The sequence below is a fragment of the Ochotona princeps genome, chromosome 11 (genome assembly GCF_030435755.1).
Source record: "Ochotona princeps isolate mOchPri1 chromosome 11, mOchPri1.hap1, whole genome shotgun sequence".
NCBI classification, from domain to species: domain Eukaryota; kingdom Metazoa; phylum Chordata; class Mammalia; order Lagomorpha; family Ochotonidae; genus Ochotona; species Ochotona princeps.
Window position 1 is genome coordinate 33,703,758 of NC_080842.1, and position 16,139 is coordinate 33,719,896.

General features: G+C 35.0%; 1 non-coding gene across 1 annotated transcript; it reads right to left on the reverse strand.

The window, feature by feature from the left end:
* Positions 1-4,969: 4,969 nt before the first annotated feature.
* LOC118760095 (U6 spliceosomal RNA) lies at positions 4,970-5,076 on the reverse strand. The gene has a single exon (XR_004996571.2). It is a non-coding gene; the product is annotated as a U6 spliceosomal RNA (small nuclear RNA).
* Between the last annotated feature and the right edge of the window lie 11,063 nt (positions 5,077-16,139).

The window sequence follows — 16,139 nt, forward strand, 5'->3', positions numbered from 1 at the left end:
TGAGGAATGAAGTGTACTCTAGAACCTAGAATAAAGATATTGGCTGCTGACGGTCCAGGTGGTAGAGTCATCACAATCCTCATCATGATATGGCCGCATGAAAAACAAGTTCATACAGAAACTAATGTTTTAGCAACTAATTATATTAATGTTTGTTATACTCCTTTAGATAATTATTGCAAGGTCAGTGTAAGAAATAACAAGACATAATCAGTTACATACTTCGATGCAATGGAAGACTCAAGAGATGGAAGAGTACTCCGCATGTCCACATTTCTGAAATTACAGTTCTGTGCAATGCAGAAGTACTCAGCTGGAGATTTCAAGAATCCATGCAGTGACATTTTATGCTGATAGTTTTAGACAGCTAGGAGGAGAGAGGAGCATGAGGATGTGTCAGTTAAAACAAATGAAACAACAAGGAAAGGAAATGAGTGCAAGAAAATATAAGTAGTTGACAAAGTAATTAGACTTGTACAATTATGAGGAACCAAGGCTTTCAGTAACAATATGTACACTGTGCTTCTATTTATTCAACCTCATTTTCTTCATGTCTAACAACTTGCTTTGTTAAGCTGAAAATGCTTTAATTACATTAATGAACTTGTCTTTTAACTACTTTAATTTGTTAAAAAAATCTTTTTCACCAACATTGTCTACAAAATCATGATAAAATACAGGTATTTCCAATAAAAGTTTAATGTACAGATTAAATGGCACTGTAAAGTACATGCAGGATTTTAAAATTAATAATTGATAATTATATAATTATACATAATTACTTTCAACTGTGATTACAAATTAAAATGATAATATTTGAGAAAAATTGGTCTAAACATAGCATTTTAAATTAATCTTTTCTATTTGTTTTGAGCTTCTTAATTTGGCACAAGACATTTTGATGTGTTTTATTTTATGTTTAAATAAAAATGCTTTCTAATTTCCTACAAAAATTTTTATTTCCATTAATTAGTTTAATCTGAGTGTCAGCTTGAAAACAGAAGAAGCAAAAACACAAAATGTATTTCTAAAGCCTAACACCACAGCTGCCTACAAAATTGAACAGTAGGGGTTATCTTCCTACTTGCCAAGAAATTTAACATTTCATTAATACCAACTTGAAATATATTATGATTTAAGAAATATCCATAGGGGATTGGTTTTATGACAGTAGGCTAAAACCTCCACCTGTTCCATATATGGAACCTGCTGCTGGCTCCATATATGGACACTGGTGTGAGTCCCAGCTGCTGTACTTCTGATATAGCTGCTTGCTTAGGGCCTAGGAAAGCAGCAGAGGATGGCCCAGGCGTAAGCATGTGTGAGACACAGAGGAGGCTCCTGGCTCCTGCCTTTGAATTGGTTCAGCTTGGCCACTGCAACTACTTGAGGAGTGAACCAGCTGATGGAAGATCTCTTTCTGCTTTTCCTACTCTCTGTAACTCTGCTTTTCAAATAAAAATAATATAAATCTGTTTAAAAAATCGAGCATTGTGTTTAATCATTGCGAAAATAAAATCAATAACTTTCAAACTATCTAATTAATCATTTTGGCAGTTTGTGAGTCTTTGAATGATGCCGTGAAACAATGTATAGAGGGTAAGTCATATCTTTAATTAATAGTTCATTAATGATGCAAAAGGCGTTCAGATACAAACCCATATAGAACCTTAAAAATTTTATAACTATTGACCAAAATCTGACCTTCAACTAGCAGCTGGAGAAGTTGATCTTAGAGGACGTTAAAGTGTTATTAAAAATCTGTAAATTGCAGACACATAGAGTAAGCTTGCTGCTTATGGAGATATTGGAGAGATATCTTCACGGTTATTTTCTGGCTGCTCTGCAGAAGAGCTGTGGAATTTACTCTCTGGCATCACTCAGGGGATTAGCATTGTTTCCTAGCGACCCACCCTGTGGTTTACTAATAGGCACTTTTTTTTTCTCTTTGGTGTCTATTATGTTTTCAAACAGGCTTGGAATGTTTCTTTTCCTCATAAATTATTATTGCAGGTTGGCATAGTATTTCTTTTTTTAGGAGCCACAAACTGTTATTGAGTAAAGTCAGTGAGTGATGAAATTGGCTCCACTTGGGCAGATGAAAAACGGATTTCTGAAAATAGAAACACACATTATGTACTCACACATGCCTCAGAATGTATGAGCACCCACACCCACCAGGGTGACCTCATAAATAAAGAAGTCAATTGAACAAATCGCCTTAACAAATTCCACAACAGAACCCAGGATCATTTGTTTTCTACATTGACAGTTATTCCATATCTCAAAAACGCTAAACATTCTAACAATCCAGCCTAACCTGTGCTATTACTTTAAAACATATTTTTATTTGAAAGCAGGGTTAGAGAAAGAGAGAGAGAAAAAGTGAGTGTGTATGTGAGAGAGAGAGATCTTACATGTGCTGGTTGACTCCCTAATTAGCTGTAACAGCCAAGCTGGGACTATCTGAAGCCAGGAGCCAGAAGTTTCATTAGGAGCTCCCCATGGATACAGGGCTCAAAGACTTCAGCCATTCTCCACTGAGTTTCTAGGTCATAAGCAGGGAGCCAGATCAAGGTAAAGCAGGCAGCACATGAACTTTTTCTACTAAATGGGAGACTCAAACAAGATGGCACCCTGCCCTTTTCCTATGAAATTCTATGATAATATGATTTTATTGTTCAATTGTACCAGACTGCAAAAAGTATCTCATTTTTCCTGATGATTTAGATACAGTTTTCATTTCCTAGGATTTTAGTTTCCAGACTAAGAGTGATGAAATGAATTCAGTCACTTTTTTTTTGTAAAGATTTATTTATTTTTTATTGGAAAGGCAGATATACAGAGAGGAGGAGACACAGAAAGGGGGATCTTCCATCTGATGGTTCACTCCCCACGAGGCCGCAAGGGCTGGAGCTGAGCCAATCCGAAGCCAGGAGCTCTTCCAGGTCTCCCACATGGGTGCAAGGTCCCAAAGCTTTGGGCCGTCCTGGACTGCTTTCCCAGGCCACATGCAAGGAGCTGTATGGGAAGCCAGGCTGGCGAGATTAGTACTGTTGCCCATATGGGATCCGGGAGCATTCAAGGCAAGAGCTTTAGCCATTATGCTATCGTGCTGGACTCCAGTCACTTTGTTTTATGAGCAGTGACACTGATACTCAGGAACACTAAAACTCTACCAAGCTTTCAGAGCTACATAATGGTAGAAATTAAATTGTGGCATAGATTTTGTTAGTAAACAATTTTAAAGACTTTCTCTACTGGGAACAACCAAATTCAGATGTATTGTTTTATTTTTACTTACAGTAAGCTTTAAATTAACACAATGTGTGTAGCAATCAGCTTAGATTAGAAACCTCATTATCTAAATAATAATCAAGAGCAGCAGCAAACTTCCTCTCATGACTGGGAGGAGTAGAGCACTTGCCGAAAAAAATTCCTAAAATTGTAGAGAAATAATAGACATTCAATAATCAGGAGGAACCATGTGCACAAACAGAATTAAGCCAATATGACAAAGGTTGGAATCACAAACAGATTCTTTGGTTACTGCCATAGCATTGGGGAATGGAGAAAATTAACAACAAAACAAAAACACGTAAGATTACAGGTCCTCTAGCCACAGACTCTGCTCAGGATCCAGCTTCCTACAAATGTTCCTCGGAGGGCTGAAGATGACTGAGTTCTTGGCACTGACACACATGCGGAAGACCAGGGTGGAGTTCAGACCTCCCGAATTGGAGTTATTTGTTGAGCAAACTAGCAGGTGCAAGACCTCTCTCTCTCTCTCTCTCTCTCCTCTCTCTCTCCTCTCTCTCTCTCTCTCTCTCTCTCTCTGTTTTGGAAATGAATAAACTTTAAAACTGCATTCATACTACTGTAGGTAGGGCTTAATTGCTGGGTTTAGGCATATGGTTGTATGGGGGAAAAAGGCCTCAGGAGGAAAATGAGATAATAAAAACAAAATTGCACTTCACAAAGATGCTTTTAAGTCCAAATGTTTACTGACAATAAAAATGAGACTCATACTGACTTAAAATAAGAGGGAACTAAAATACTAGTTATTCTGAGGGCAAACCCCTAGTAACAGATGCAGTCAACCCAGCGTAAAGTCTTCAGTATTTTAGAAGTAGGTGGCAATATCAATTCACGGAAACATCTTAAACATAATATGTAAAAATACGATAGTATTACAATAATAGAAATAGAAATTCTATTTCGGAGTTACAATAGTAGGAGTGCAAGTAAAAACAAAATTCAAAACCTACAAAAGTGACAGAGGGTTTGTATCAGAAAGCCTTTTACATCACGCATTGTGTAAGTCAGATCACAATCAACATACATTGAGTTAAAATGTGTGTTCAAGGAACCAGTACCACAGGTGCAGCAAAGAGCTTTGCTAGGAAAGCTGATGAAGCATTCAAGTTTCATAATTAGACTGCGGTTGTAACATGGTGATTGCTATCCAGCTCAGTATTGTGGAGGCTGCAGTGACTTCTTTATTAATCCTTGTATCACACATACACTGTAACACGCATATGGACTATTGCAATATCAGAAATCCTAAATGTTAAAGGATCTGTAGAATTTTTTTACATATATTTTTTATTGCATTTCATTTTGTAACAATGTTTCATAGGCTGTGAGGATCCAGCATCCCTTCCCTGAGCCCTCCCCCCATGGTGGATTGCTCCACCTTATTTCAGTATTACAGTTCAAAACTTGTCTTGTTTCTTTCATTGCAAGCATGTGCCATGCATAGAGTCCAGTATCTTATTGTCCAGCTCAATTCAGCAGTTTCTTGGGGAGACCAACTCTGGTCTGACATAGCTGGCAGAATATCATTCCAACCAATTAAATGCCATAACATAACATCAACAACAGTTTCCAACATTATGGGGTTAACATTGTATTGAGTGACTGAATGTTAGACAATGTTAGTTCTTAACCACCTCCTGAGACTACTTCAAAAAATATGGAACACTTCACGAATTTGCGTGTCATCCTTGTGCAGGGGCCATGCTAATCTTCTCTGTATCGTTCCAATTTTAGTATATGTGCTGCCAACGTGAGCATGATCTGTAGAATTTTAATTATAATAGCATCAAATGCCCTTAATGATGTTATAAGCTTAAGTTGTTCATAGTGACATGTAAGATATTTTCATTATATCTATATGTTTAATTAAACTTATGCTCCTTCATAAGACATCTGAATTAGTGATTACTATGAGGTTCTTTTTACAGCTATTTATTTTGAACAAAATAAGTAAATGGTATATTTTGAGACTGTAGAAAAACATCCCTCCATCTTGTTTGAGGAATAAATTGAGGAAGGAAATCCTAAAATAGTATGAGTATTTACCTATGTACACTTTTTACTTCAAACATATTGGTGATGTATTGCTTCTTGTAGATTTTGTTCGTCTTATGGTATTTCTGTTGTGTTTCTGTATGTGTGTGTGTGTATCACTATTCCTGCCACTATTCATTCTCAGCTATAAACAGAGGTATTAAATGTTAAGTATTCCTTCCATGTTATGGACTACATGTCTCAAAGTTTGAACTCAAACGTCATAGTTTCATTTAAGTCACTTTTCGCCTTTTTTTCTCCAACTGGCTCTCTGATTAATTGCAGCATTTCAATTCTTCTCTCTCCTCTTGTTGTAAAAAATATTGACAAGCATTATTTCTTTTTATGCAATTTAGATCAATAATGAGTTTAAAATAATAAAATTAATATTTTTTATATTTGGTTAATCAAGTGACAATTTTATTGTGTTTATATAAAAGGTTTAAGCCAATTACAAGTTTTGTGAATAAAATGATCAAATAATTGAAATGTAGTATGAAAGTAATTCTATCATCAAATCTGGGTTAATGCCATCTTACAAAAGATGATTTGATTACACAGAAAGTATACCTCATTGTATTTTAAATGTTGCTTCAATATTTTCCCAGCCTTTCTCAAGAGACTGAAAGATCTTGAAAGAAACAGGTCACACAAAATGCATTGGTTTCCTAGCAGCTACTGGAGTGTTTGCTCCGAACTGATGGAAGATGTGAGAACTAGGATGTGAATCTGTGTTGACGCTTAAGCATTCACCACTCAGACACCTTGGGGTTACTTCTGTGTTCTCTCGTATTTTTCCCTACAGACTATCTCAGCTCTAAGGCACCAGAGTAACACTAGCCAAGTCATTTTTCTTTGAGCACCTAAAGCCAAGTTAATTTACATATGGGATAAGGGTTAATTAAATTAAAGTTATGAGCAGGTTTATAATAAATGGTACTTAATTGATACAAAAGCCAGAAGCAATTATTGCATCTTTATTCTTTGTAGGTTTTAAGAAATGACTAGCATCTTTACAGCTTTGATAAAGACAGTCTATTCATGTGATTTTTTTTAAAACTATAAGACACTGTCTTCTATTATTGCTAAATGTCAATGATTTTTAGAAAAAAAATAGCCTAAGTTTTTCATTACTTTTGTTAATGCAAATTTTAACATTTTGTGGACTTTGGTTTTCATCCAGTTTCTTGTTGCCCTCAATTAAATCATTGACCTGGTGATTAATTTAAAAATTTGGGGATTTATTTTAACGCAGGACATAGTAAGATAAAATTTGAAGGTCATTTTTTGAACTTGAATCCTGTATTTGCTACTTACTAGTTATGAAATTAGTAAAATCATCTAACCTCTGTTAGGTTCCATGGTCTTAACTAGAAAGTGGAGTAAGTATTGCCACCAGTGAGTAGATATTAACAAAATCACTAGAATGATTGGCACAGAGGAAATGCTGTGTAAATATTTGTTGGATAAAATAAACAAGACTTTTGTACTCTGGCCAAGTTCCTAGTACTATAGAGAGATTAGTCTAACAGTATCATAACATCTGGTTGTCTTAATGAAATGTCATGCATCTGTTCCCACAATAATTATGTTGTATAAAGTTACTTTGGTTGAGTATAGTCTGGAATTTGGAATTCACCTCATGTTGACTTCTTTTTCTCCAACATAAAGCTCCTTAAAGGCTAATTTTTGGGGGGGCAGGCGAAATAGCTCACTTGGCTAATCCTCTGCCTACAAGATCTGGCATCTCATGCTGGAGTCAGGTTGTTTCCTGGCTGCTCCACTTTCTGTCCAGCTCCCTGTGATTGCTGCTTATGGCCTGGGAGAGCACACAGGATGGCCCAAAGCCTTGGGGTCTGGTACACATCTCAGAGGCTCAGAAGAGGCTCCAGGTTCCTGGCTTCAGATCAGCACAGCTCCTATTGTTGCGGTTATTTGGGGTCTGAACCATTGTGTGAAAGACCTTTCCATCTCTCCTTTCTATAAATCTGTATTTCCGAGAAAGCAAAATCAATAATTCTTTAAAGAATAAATTTATAAGTTGTTGGTGTTTAATGAGTGATATTTCCTACCTACATGTAGTGTATAATGTTCAAATCAGAGTAAGCATATTTAAATTCCCAAATATTTTTCATTTCTTTGAGGTACACATATTCATAAACATTTCATAAATTCTTCTTCTTGAAATACATAATATTGAAATACATAATACATTATTGTTATTGATGGAAATAATGACAGATAAATAAATGAAATGCAGTCTGAGATTATACTACTATGTCTTAACAAGTATAGATAAGGTTTGTGGAACCTGTGAGTAAAGGAATTTGTGTTGTAAACATATGGAACATACCATAGAACTAATAACCTGTATTCTAATAATAAGAATAGGCATTATAAGTAATTTTTTAAAAAGACCGTTTAGATGTTTGTAGAATAACTAATAAAGATGCAATGCAATATGTAACTGTTAAGAAAACTCAATAGTAATGAATAATAGTATCACAATAAAGAAAAACAATGTTCCTGAATAATTGGAATGGAGACAAATGGTTTTTAAAATGAGTCTTAGAAATGGCTATCGAAAAAATGAGTGGAAATATAATTATGACAATAGTAGGGTAGTTGCTTCCAGTTAAGGACATACAATTTAATCCTGGAAGAATCGAGTCAGCTCTTCTGAAGGAATACATTGATGCTTTCTTGTGCACGGAGGGTGGGACATTGCCCTTCCTCGGCTTGTGGGAGGAAAGCAGGCACACGGATCGTCCTGATTCTGAACCCAAGCCCACAATGACTTCACATTTCTAGAAGAGGAAAGATTTGATTCTGAGATGATGACTATGTCAGTGATATCTAACAGCAGGTGTTATGTGAAGAAAATGCACTGTCTTCCACTGTGGGATTATTTTTGCCCCTTTCCCCCAGCCAGTGAGATTGTTTGGTCTTTGACTCACCTTAAAGTCAGAGTTTTTCAACAGTTCTTCTGAAACCCTAGAATTCTGAAAACAACTAGATGCGCCTCACACAATTCTAAGAAACCCCACACTTTTCATCTGAAAGACATGAACGTGTTTAAATTTAATGTGCTTTTATTTTCAAGAAAAAATGTTTGAAATTACTCTTTAAAGGGGAAGCATGTTAATGTGTTCAGTTGCTTGAAAAACACTGAACTAAGAATAAAATCTAAGTTATATCAGTTTGCAAGATGCTGTATTATTTAGCCTCAGTCTAATTTTCCTTTCCTACCTGATAGAAAGCTTTAACCACCCAGGCTTTATATATATTAATACATATTAACATTGTGATATATATTAATATATATTAACATTGTGACCCTAGAAGGTCAGCGAGCACAGGATTATAGTTGATTGGTAATATTTGTATGATAAGCGAATGGATACCTTTTGTATAACTGATTGGATATCATTTGTATGAGAACAGTTGAGTGGACAGCATGTGAATGAGAACACTTTGTAGAATATATAAAACAAAAGGAGTTCCAAACAAAAGTATAGAAACAGTTGATGGGTTTTGTTGATAAGCTCAATACCTCCTCACTTCTCCCATATGACCTTCGGAGTATAAAGTCTGATGCGACTAATAAACTTCGGCTATTGACCATAAGTAAGTAGTCCACGAGTGTTATCATTGGCTCTGTGCACCAAGTCTGTCGCTGCAGGACAGCGACAAACTCATATATTAATTAATTAATTAATATAAAATCCTACATTAATTTATATAATTATAGTAATTATATATATATATTAATTTCCAGAGTATAGCAGGCTGTTTTTCACTGGTTAACAATTTTTCTGTTCTTTCTGATGGGAATGCTGTCCTTACCATTTAAAACTGACGTGATTGATTATAAGATAATTATTGGTTTATATATGGTAGGGTCCATAGTGAAGTTCTTAGGTTATCCACAAGCACTAGTGGGAAGAGGGATAATTAATTCATTATATTCTGAGCAGTAACTAAAAGCAATGTGGAAATTAAGCACAAAAAAGTGGAGAAATGGAAAGAAAAAGAGCATATAATTATCTTTAAAGCGCAGGCTGTCACATAATAAAAACACAAGAAATCCATCAAAGTTAATCAATACACTTGACTGCGAAATATCTGACAAAAATGAAGTTTAGAAGACAAACAAATAAGGAATCACGGAAAGTCGTGTATCACCAGAAATGTCAAATATGATGAAGGCATTGATAGACTGATTTGATATTCCAGTGGATTCATGACATTCTCAATAACTACATATTTAGGTTCACTTTTACAAATCAAAAAGAAAAAAGTTGATTTGTAAAAGTCACAATTTTCAGCCAATCAAAACTTTATTTGGAACAAAAGTTTCAGAATTATTTGCGCAGCTAAAGCAGATATTCTAAAATAGCTTTAGAGTCTATTTTGTCAACATGATATAGCAAAACATATAATTTTTATCAGAACACGTCAACAGCTCATGCTCATGTCAGTGCTATAGGTTGGTTGGTTCCTAGTTGCCAAGGCTTTCGGAAGTCACTATGCCACACAAAATGTAGCCGGCTTACTATTTGGTAGCCTGAAAAATATAATCAATCCAAATGAATACATTTTTATCAAACTAGATAAAAGATTCAAATAACTCCCCTATCTTACTACACGGTTACATCAGTGAGCTTTCTTATGTGCCCTTCAATTGTGTTCCCACTCCATTGACAAATCTTTTATTAACATGGCCAAGACATACATTCCATCTTGAAATCCTATCCATTGGGCCTGGTGCAATAGCCCAGTGGATAAACCCTCACCTTGCAAGTACGGGGATCCCATATGGGTGCCAGTTCATGTCCTGACTGCTCAGTTTCCCATCCAGCTCCCAGACCCCAAGCGGGGAGCTGGATGAGAACCGGGGCTGTTGGGGTATGAACTGGCGCCCATATGGGATCCTGGTGCATGCAAGGGGAGGAACTTGGCAGCTAGGCTACTGTGCCAGGCCCAAAATACTTCTCTTAAATATATTTCATATTCCAAACTTAACATGTCCCCAATTTAATTCACCATTGTCTTCAATACCTCTTCTCCAATCATGAATTTCTTATGTTACTCTCTTTTACCAGTTGCTTAGCATTTTGAAATTATTCTGAAATTCAGCTTTTTCCATGTTATTTTCCTAAGAAGTCATCAAGTCCAACAATCCATAAGTGCTCAATTAATCCAGTTCATTCTTTCTCATATTCTGTCACTATCTTATTTCACTCATAACATTATCATAGACAGCTCCCTAGACTATTCTTTTCTCAACTTCCTATTCTATTGAAACTATTCTTTCTTATCAAACTCTGCATATGTCATGCATACTTTAAAATTCTCCAGTATTTCTAGATATTTTTGAGAAAAATCCAGATGTTAGTAGACAATGCTTCATGATGTCATCTGTGTAAATAAAGGTTAAGTGGATTGCTATTTGCTTCCCAGCATTACTCTGCACTCAGGCATTTAATTGCATGCCTTCTGGGCTCTTGCAAGCTTGAACATACTCGTTTCTGGAAGACATATATATGCATACCTTATTATTACTCAAAACAGCTTCAGCTACAAAAGTGTTGGTTATCAGAAACTCAGTTAAGGTGTTACCTTGGATAAACCAGGCCAGACTAGAAGTAATGTCTTTATATGCATGAATATCTATTATGTTTTCAATGAAAGTTAAAAATAATATATCAAAGCGCTTTTAGCCATAATTTTATTTTCTACCAGACAGTACAACATTTGATGGTAGAGCACTTGACCACAAGCTAGCTGATCAATATATATGTTTAAATCAATTGGAATGAAAAAATCTATGTACTACTTTAAAATGTCAATAATTAATTTTCTGTGCTAACCCAACAATTTGAAATATGCAGTTGCACAGACTTATTTTATACTAATACTTAGAAATCAACATCATATTTTGTCTATCTATTCATTGATCATACTTGATGACCTCACAACCTTAACTACCAAGTTAACCACATACTGTAGTTCTCATTTATATTTTATGTACGTTGCTGTGGTACACTAATAATATATTGCAGAGTCCAGAAGTGCTGAAGATTTAAGATAAAACACACATTAAATTCCTTTATGCTAAGCATTTGTTTGCTTGGCTCATTAGTCACTTGAAAGTGCATTTTACAAATCATTCATTTGTAATTTCAGAGGGAAATCATATGAAGTAGTTTCTATCATGCATTCACAAAATTAAATGAATTAAAGCATATACACAGTAATACTGATCTATAAATGCTTATAAATGAATACAGGAAAATCTCCAGTTTTTATATTTTAGAGCCTCAAAAATAATTATTAAAATTTCATTAAGAGCAAAGAAGACACTTAAGATTAAGATGATAACATATTCATAAGAGATGACATTTCTTTTCCAATGTCAACAAGAACAACTTTGAGTAGTTCGATTGCTTTAAACATTGTATTTATTACAACATTGAAAAATTTAATGATAATTCGTTTAAAGAAAATTGCTTATTTCTTTCAAGAACATCAAAGCAGCTTGTGTTTTTATTTATAGGAGAAGCTGAAAATGAGATAATAAATGTGCTATAAAAATTGGTTTGGGGAAGGGGGTGGGATGCTGGAATGGTGGCCTAAAGCCTAATCTTCCACCTGCAGAGCCTGTGTCCCATATGGATGCCAGTTAGAGTTTATGCTGTGCCATTTCCGACCCAGCTCCCTGCCTATTCCCTGGGAATGCAGCAAAGGATGGATCAAGTTCATTGCCCTCCAGTACTCCGAAAGAAGCTCCTGGTTCTGAATAAGATCAGCTCTAGCCTTTACAACCATTTGGGGAGTGAACCAGTAATTGCAAGATCTCCCTCTCTCTCTCTCTGTGTCTGTCTCTCCTTCGCCCCCTTTTCCCCCAAGAAATGTGGTATAAATTATTTTTTTTACAAAACCTTGCTAATTGGGATCAGTGTGTTGGCTCAAACGACTACTCCTCCGCCTCTAAGAGCTTCCTCCCGTATGAGCCCCGGATTGTGTCCTGAGTGCTTCACTGCCCACCCAGCTCTCTGTGGCCTGGGAAAACAGTGAATGATGGGATCCTTGGTATTCTGCACCCATGTGGGATACCACAGGAAGCTCTTGGCCCTTAGCATCAGACTGATTCAGTTTTTGCTTTCATAGCCATTTGGGAAACGAAGCAGCAAATCAACAATCTTTCTCACTGTTCCTCCTCTTTGTAAATCTACCTCTTCAATAAAAATAAATAAATCTAAAAAAACTGGCAATCTTTGAAAAAAATTGATTTGAGAGAAAGGGAAAGTATACCTTCTGTCAGTCACACACATACACACCTAAGCATTATTGCACACGTATGCAACAAATTAAAGGCCTTTGAAATTTACCAATAACCTTATGGGGAAAGTTGACTGAGAAAAGTGGACACTGATAAGTATTAAATTATTTCTGATCTCCACATAGAACTGTTGTTGTACTTCCTTTCTTGTGGGAGAAACAATGCTATCATTTAGGAAATAAAAAAAATGAAAATCATATGTTCAAAAGGCAAAAAATGACAAATAAAAATATTGTGAATTTTGTTTTCAATAAAACTATGTCAATGCCATGCAAGAAATTCAATCATAGTCCAGGAAATGAAATGTAAACATTTGGCATGACACAGACTGTCAGGGATAAAGCAAATCTGGGTCTCTTAAAATTTCAAACTTAATGAAGTAACTGTGTTTTTCTGTAACCAGATGGGCTGAGTTAATCTTGTATGCATTAGGATCAAAATAAAAATCTGTTCCAAGATATTTGGGTTATTCCCTAAAAGCATCTTTTGTTTATCTTTTCTTACCCATCTCAAAAGAAAAAAAACAACTTTAAGTTCTCAATTACTTTCAAGACAACATATACAATTTTTGTAGCAGGTTTGCTGTTCAAAACAGGGATGTTGTCTCACTGATTTTTTTCATTAGGTAAACACTGGTCCATCAATGATAACACCTGATGTTGATTGCATGCACTTGACCTATGCAAAAATGAATGTGTATCTAAGCATCTGGGAATGCAATTAATAGTGTGGCAGGCAATGCTCTAGAGAGGCATTGGAAGGAAAAAACAAGCTTCACTTCATAGGAATTTAACAGGTACTGAGGAAGAAAGCTTCAAAATGAAATAAAGTATTCTGCTGTGTGAGCTAAACGCTACCTGGACGAAATCTGAGGCCTTGGGATGAAAATGAAGGAGTCACTATGAACTCTGTAACTCGAAAGGTTAGAGAGAAGGAACAGACAAGGTAGCCCTGTTTCAATAACGACAAAGAGTGTAAGCCACATGGAGGTGAACACAGCTGCCCAGACTTTGGAGACAATGTCAGATAAATTAGAATACCCCTCATGGGTTTTATTCTCAGTCGATCAGCTGGCGATACAATTTCATAAGGAACTTTTAAGATTATCAGTTGGGTAGTGTTCAATTAAATTTGATGACTACAGGCTTGAGAATCTGATGAATATTGCGTGATTTAAATAATAAAGAGCTTAGTGAACAACACATACTGATGACTGAGGAATTCCTTGCATAAAGTAATACCAGGCTTTATTATACTCTTAATGTGTTCAATGCCAGGTAGGTCAGATCTTGGCTTTGAGAGGAACTGCAGCGACAGAGGTAGCAGAATCGATTTTTATGGAAGTGTCCACAATCTAACTAATGTCAAAGGCCTCACAGATTCCTTGGGCTATGTCCCTGGAGGCGTAGCATACAGATGTACTATCATCAGACACACAGCAATGATCATTATGATCATTATTTGTCTCTTTTTACTTTTAAAACCAGAATGATTAAATGAAATACACGTTCTAATACACTAAAAAAGATGTTCCTAGTATAATATGAAAATATATTAGTAAAGACATGGTCAGATGACAGGAAGGGCTGTTATCAACAAAATGAATCATAAACAAAGACTCATTGCTCAGTTTTTAAGTATGTTCCTTATTTTTTCCTGCCAATCACTCAGTATTTTAATATACTAGCACTAACATTTCATATAAATGAATAAATTATCTGTGGATTTAAAATTAAGATTCCTGTGCTTAAAAACATTTTCTTAAAAATTAAACATACTTTGATAAAACCTCATAGATAAATGTTAATTAAATATGATATTTTTAGGATTTTGTAAAGTAAATTAAAAAATCTACTCTAAGACCTTAAAGTAAAATGAACAATGTGGTTTCAACATAAAATATTAAGTAAAATGTACTTACGGGAAGGAGTAGATAGTACTTATGCCCACAAAGATAATAGTAGAATATCTCTTTATGCTTGATTTATGCTGAATACATAATAAAATATTCCTTAATGGGCTTCAATGCCTTGAGTAATTTTGTGTATAATTATAGCATCTTCCTATTTCATAATGATTCATTTTAGATTAAGAGTACTAAGTTCACTTATATTTTTTTTCAATTTCTTTCTAAAAAATGCATTAAATTTGGTGTTAATGATATGTTGCTAAATTTATTTTAATGTCTAACAGTTTCTGAGAAGTTATGGTACAATTTGCATTTATATTGCCAATTCACAGGTTGGAATAACAGCTTGTTAACATTCAAAATATTTTCTGTTAAGTTGCTTTTGATCATTTTGGAAAGTCACTGCACATAGAAAGTGTTTTACAATTAAAAACTAATGTGACATTGTGGTGTATAGTTTATTTATATACACTGAAAATACTTCTGTAAACCGTAAGCCATATTTTTAATACTATATTATATGAATATCATGCAGCAGGTTTTTTAGTTGATTTCATTTTGGAAATATTTATTTGGTTTGTATAAAATTTAATAAGTGTAGCTATTACACATGACATACAATGTTTTCATGTGCTCAAATATTTAGTAACATTCACTATCAGTGATTATCATTTTAAACCAAATGCTCCACTGTTTTCATTTCTTTTTCCTCATGGAGGACATACAAATTAAATTGGATCATACAAATGTTTATTTTGTAATCTGACATAATCTCCATTTCTAATTCTTACTCCATCCTAGAAGTAGCTTCACATTTTCAGTTTCATTAATTTTCTCTTCAGTGAATTCTTAACGGTTGTTCACAAACAATCTGTTGGCCTTTAATGTATACCAGTGTTTTTCCTGGCAAGAATTTGTTATCTCCTCATCATTATGACATGCTTTAAATTACTTTCCCAATTCCTTTTGTTTTTCATTTGTGCTGTGTTTCTAGTGACAAATCCTTCTTGGTTTATTAGAGACGGTATGTTTTGGTAGTGTCAGTTGGTTAGACCTTTTTTTGTAATTTTTTTTCTTCGGCCTGCTTATTTGCCTTTAGTAACACCAGCAAAACCAAGTAACCAATTCCAGAATAGAGATTTATACACTTATCCCCGGGCTTCTTGTTCAGAGCTGTGACACTACAAAAACACTCAAATGGCACTATGTACTCACACTCCAGAGTTCCAGTTCCACAGCAACCCATGTCTGTTTGTTTTTTTTTTTCAGTGTGCAATCCGCAATTTAAGAAAGTGAGAGAGGTCTCTTGCCACATGACAGGAGGCATTCCAATCTCCCCATTTCACCATTTTTACTTTTTAAACCACCTAGGGGTGGTAGCTGTTCCCTGCTTCTTTAAATCCATGACTGCAACATAACTATAAAACTATATTTAAAAATGTTGTCATTTTAGTTTCTTCCATCTTTTCACACATTTTTATCAGTTTAAAACCCTACATTATTTGTTTGAATAGCTGTGGGGGCAGTGATCCC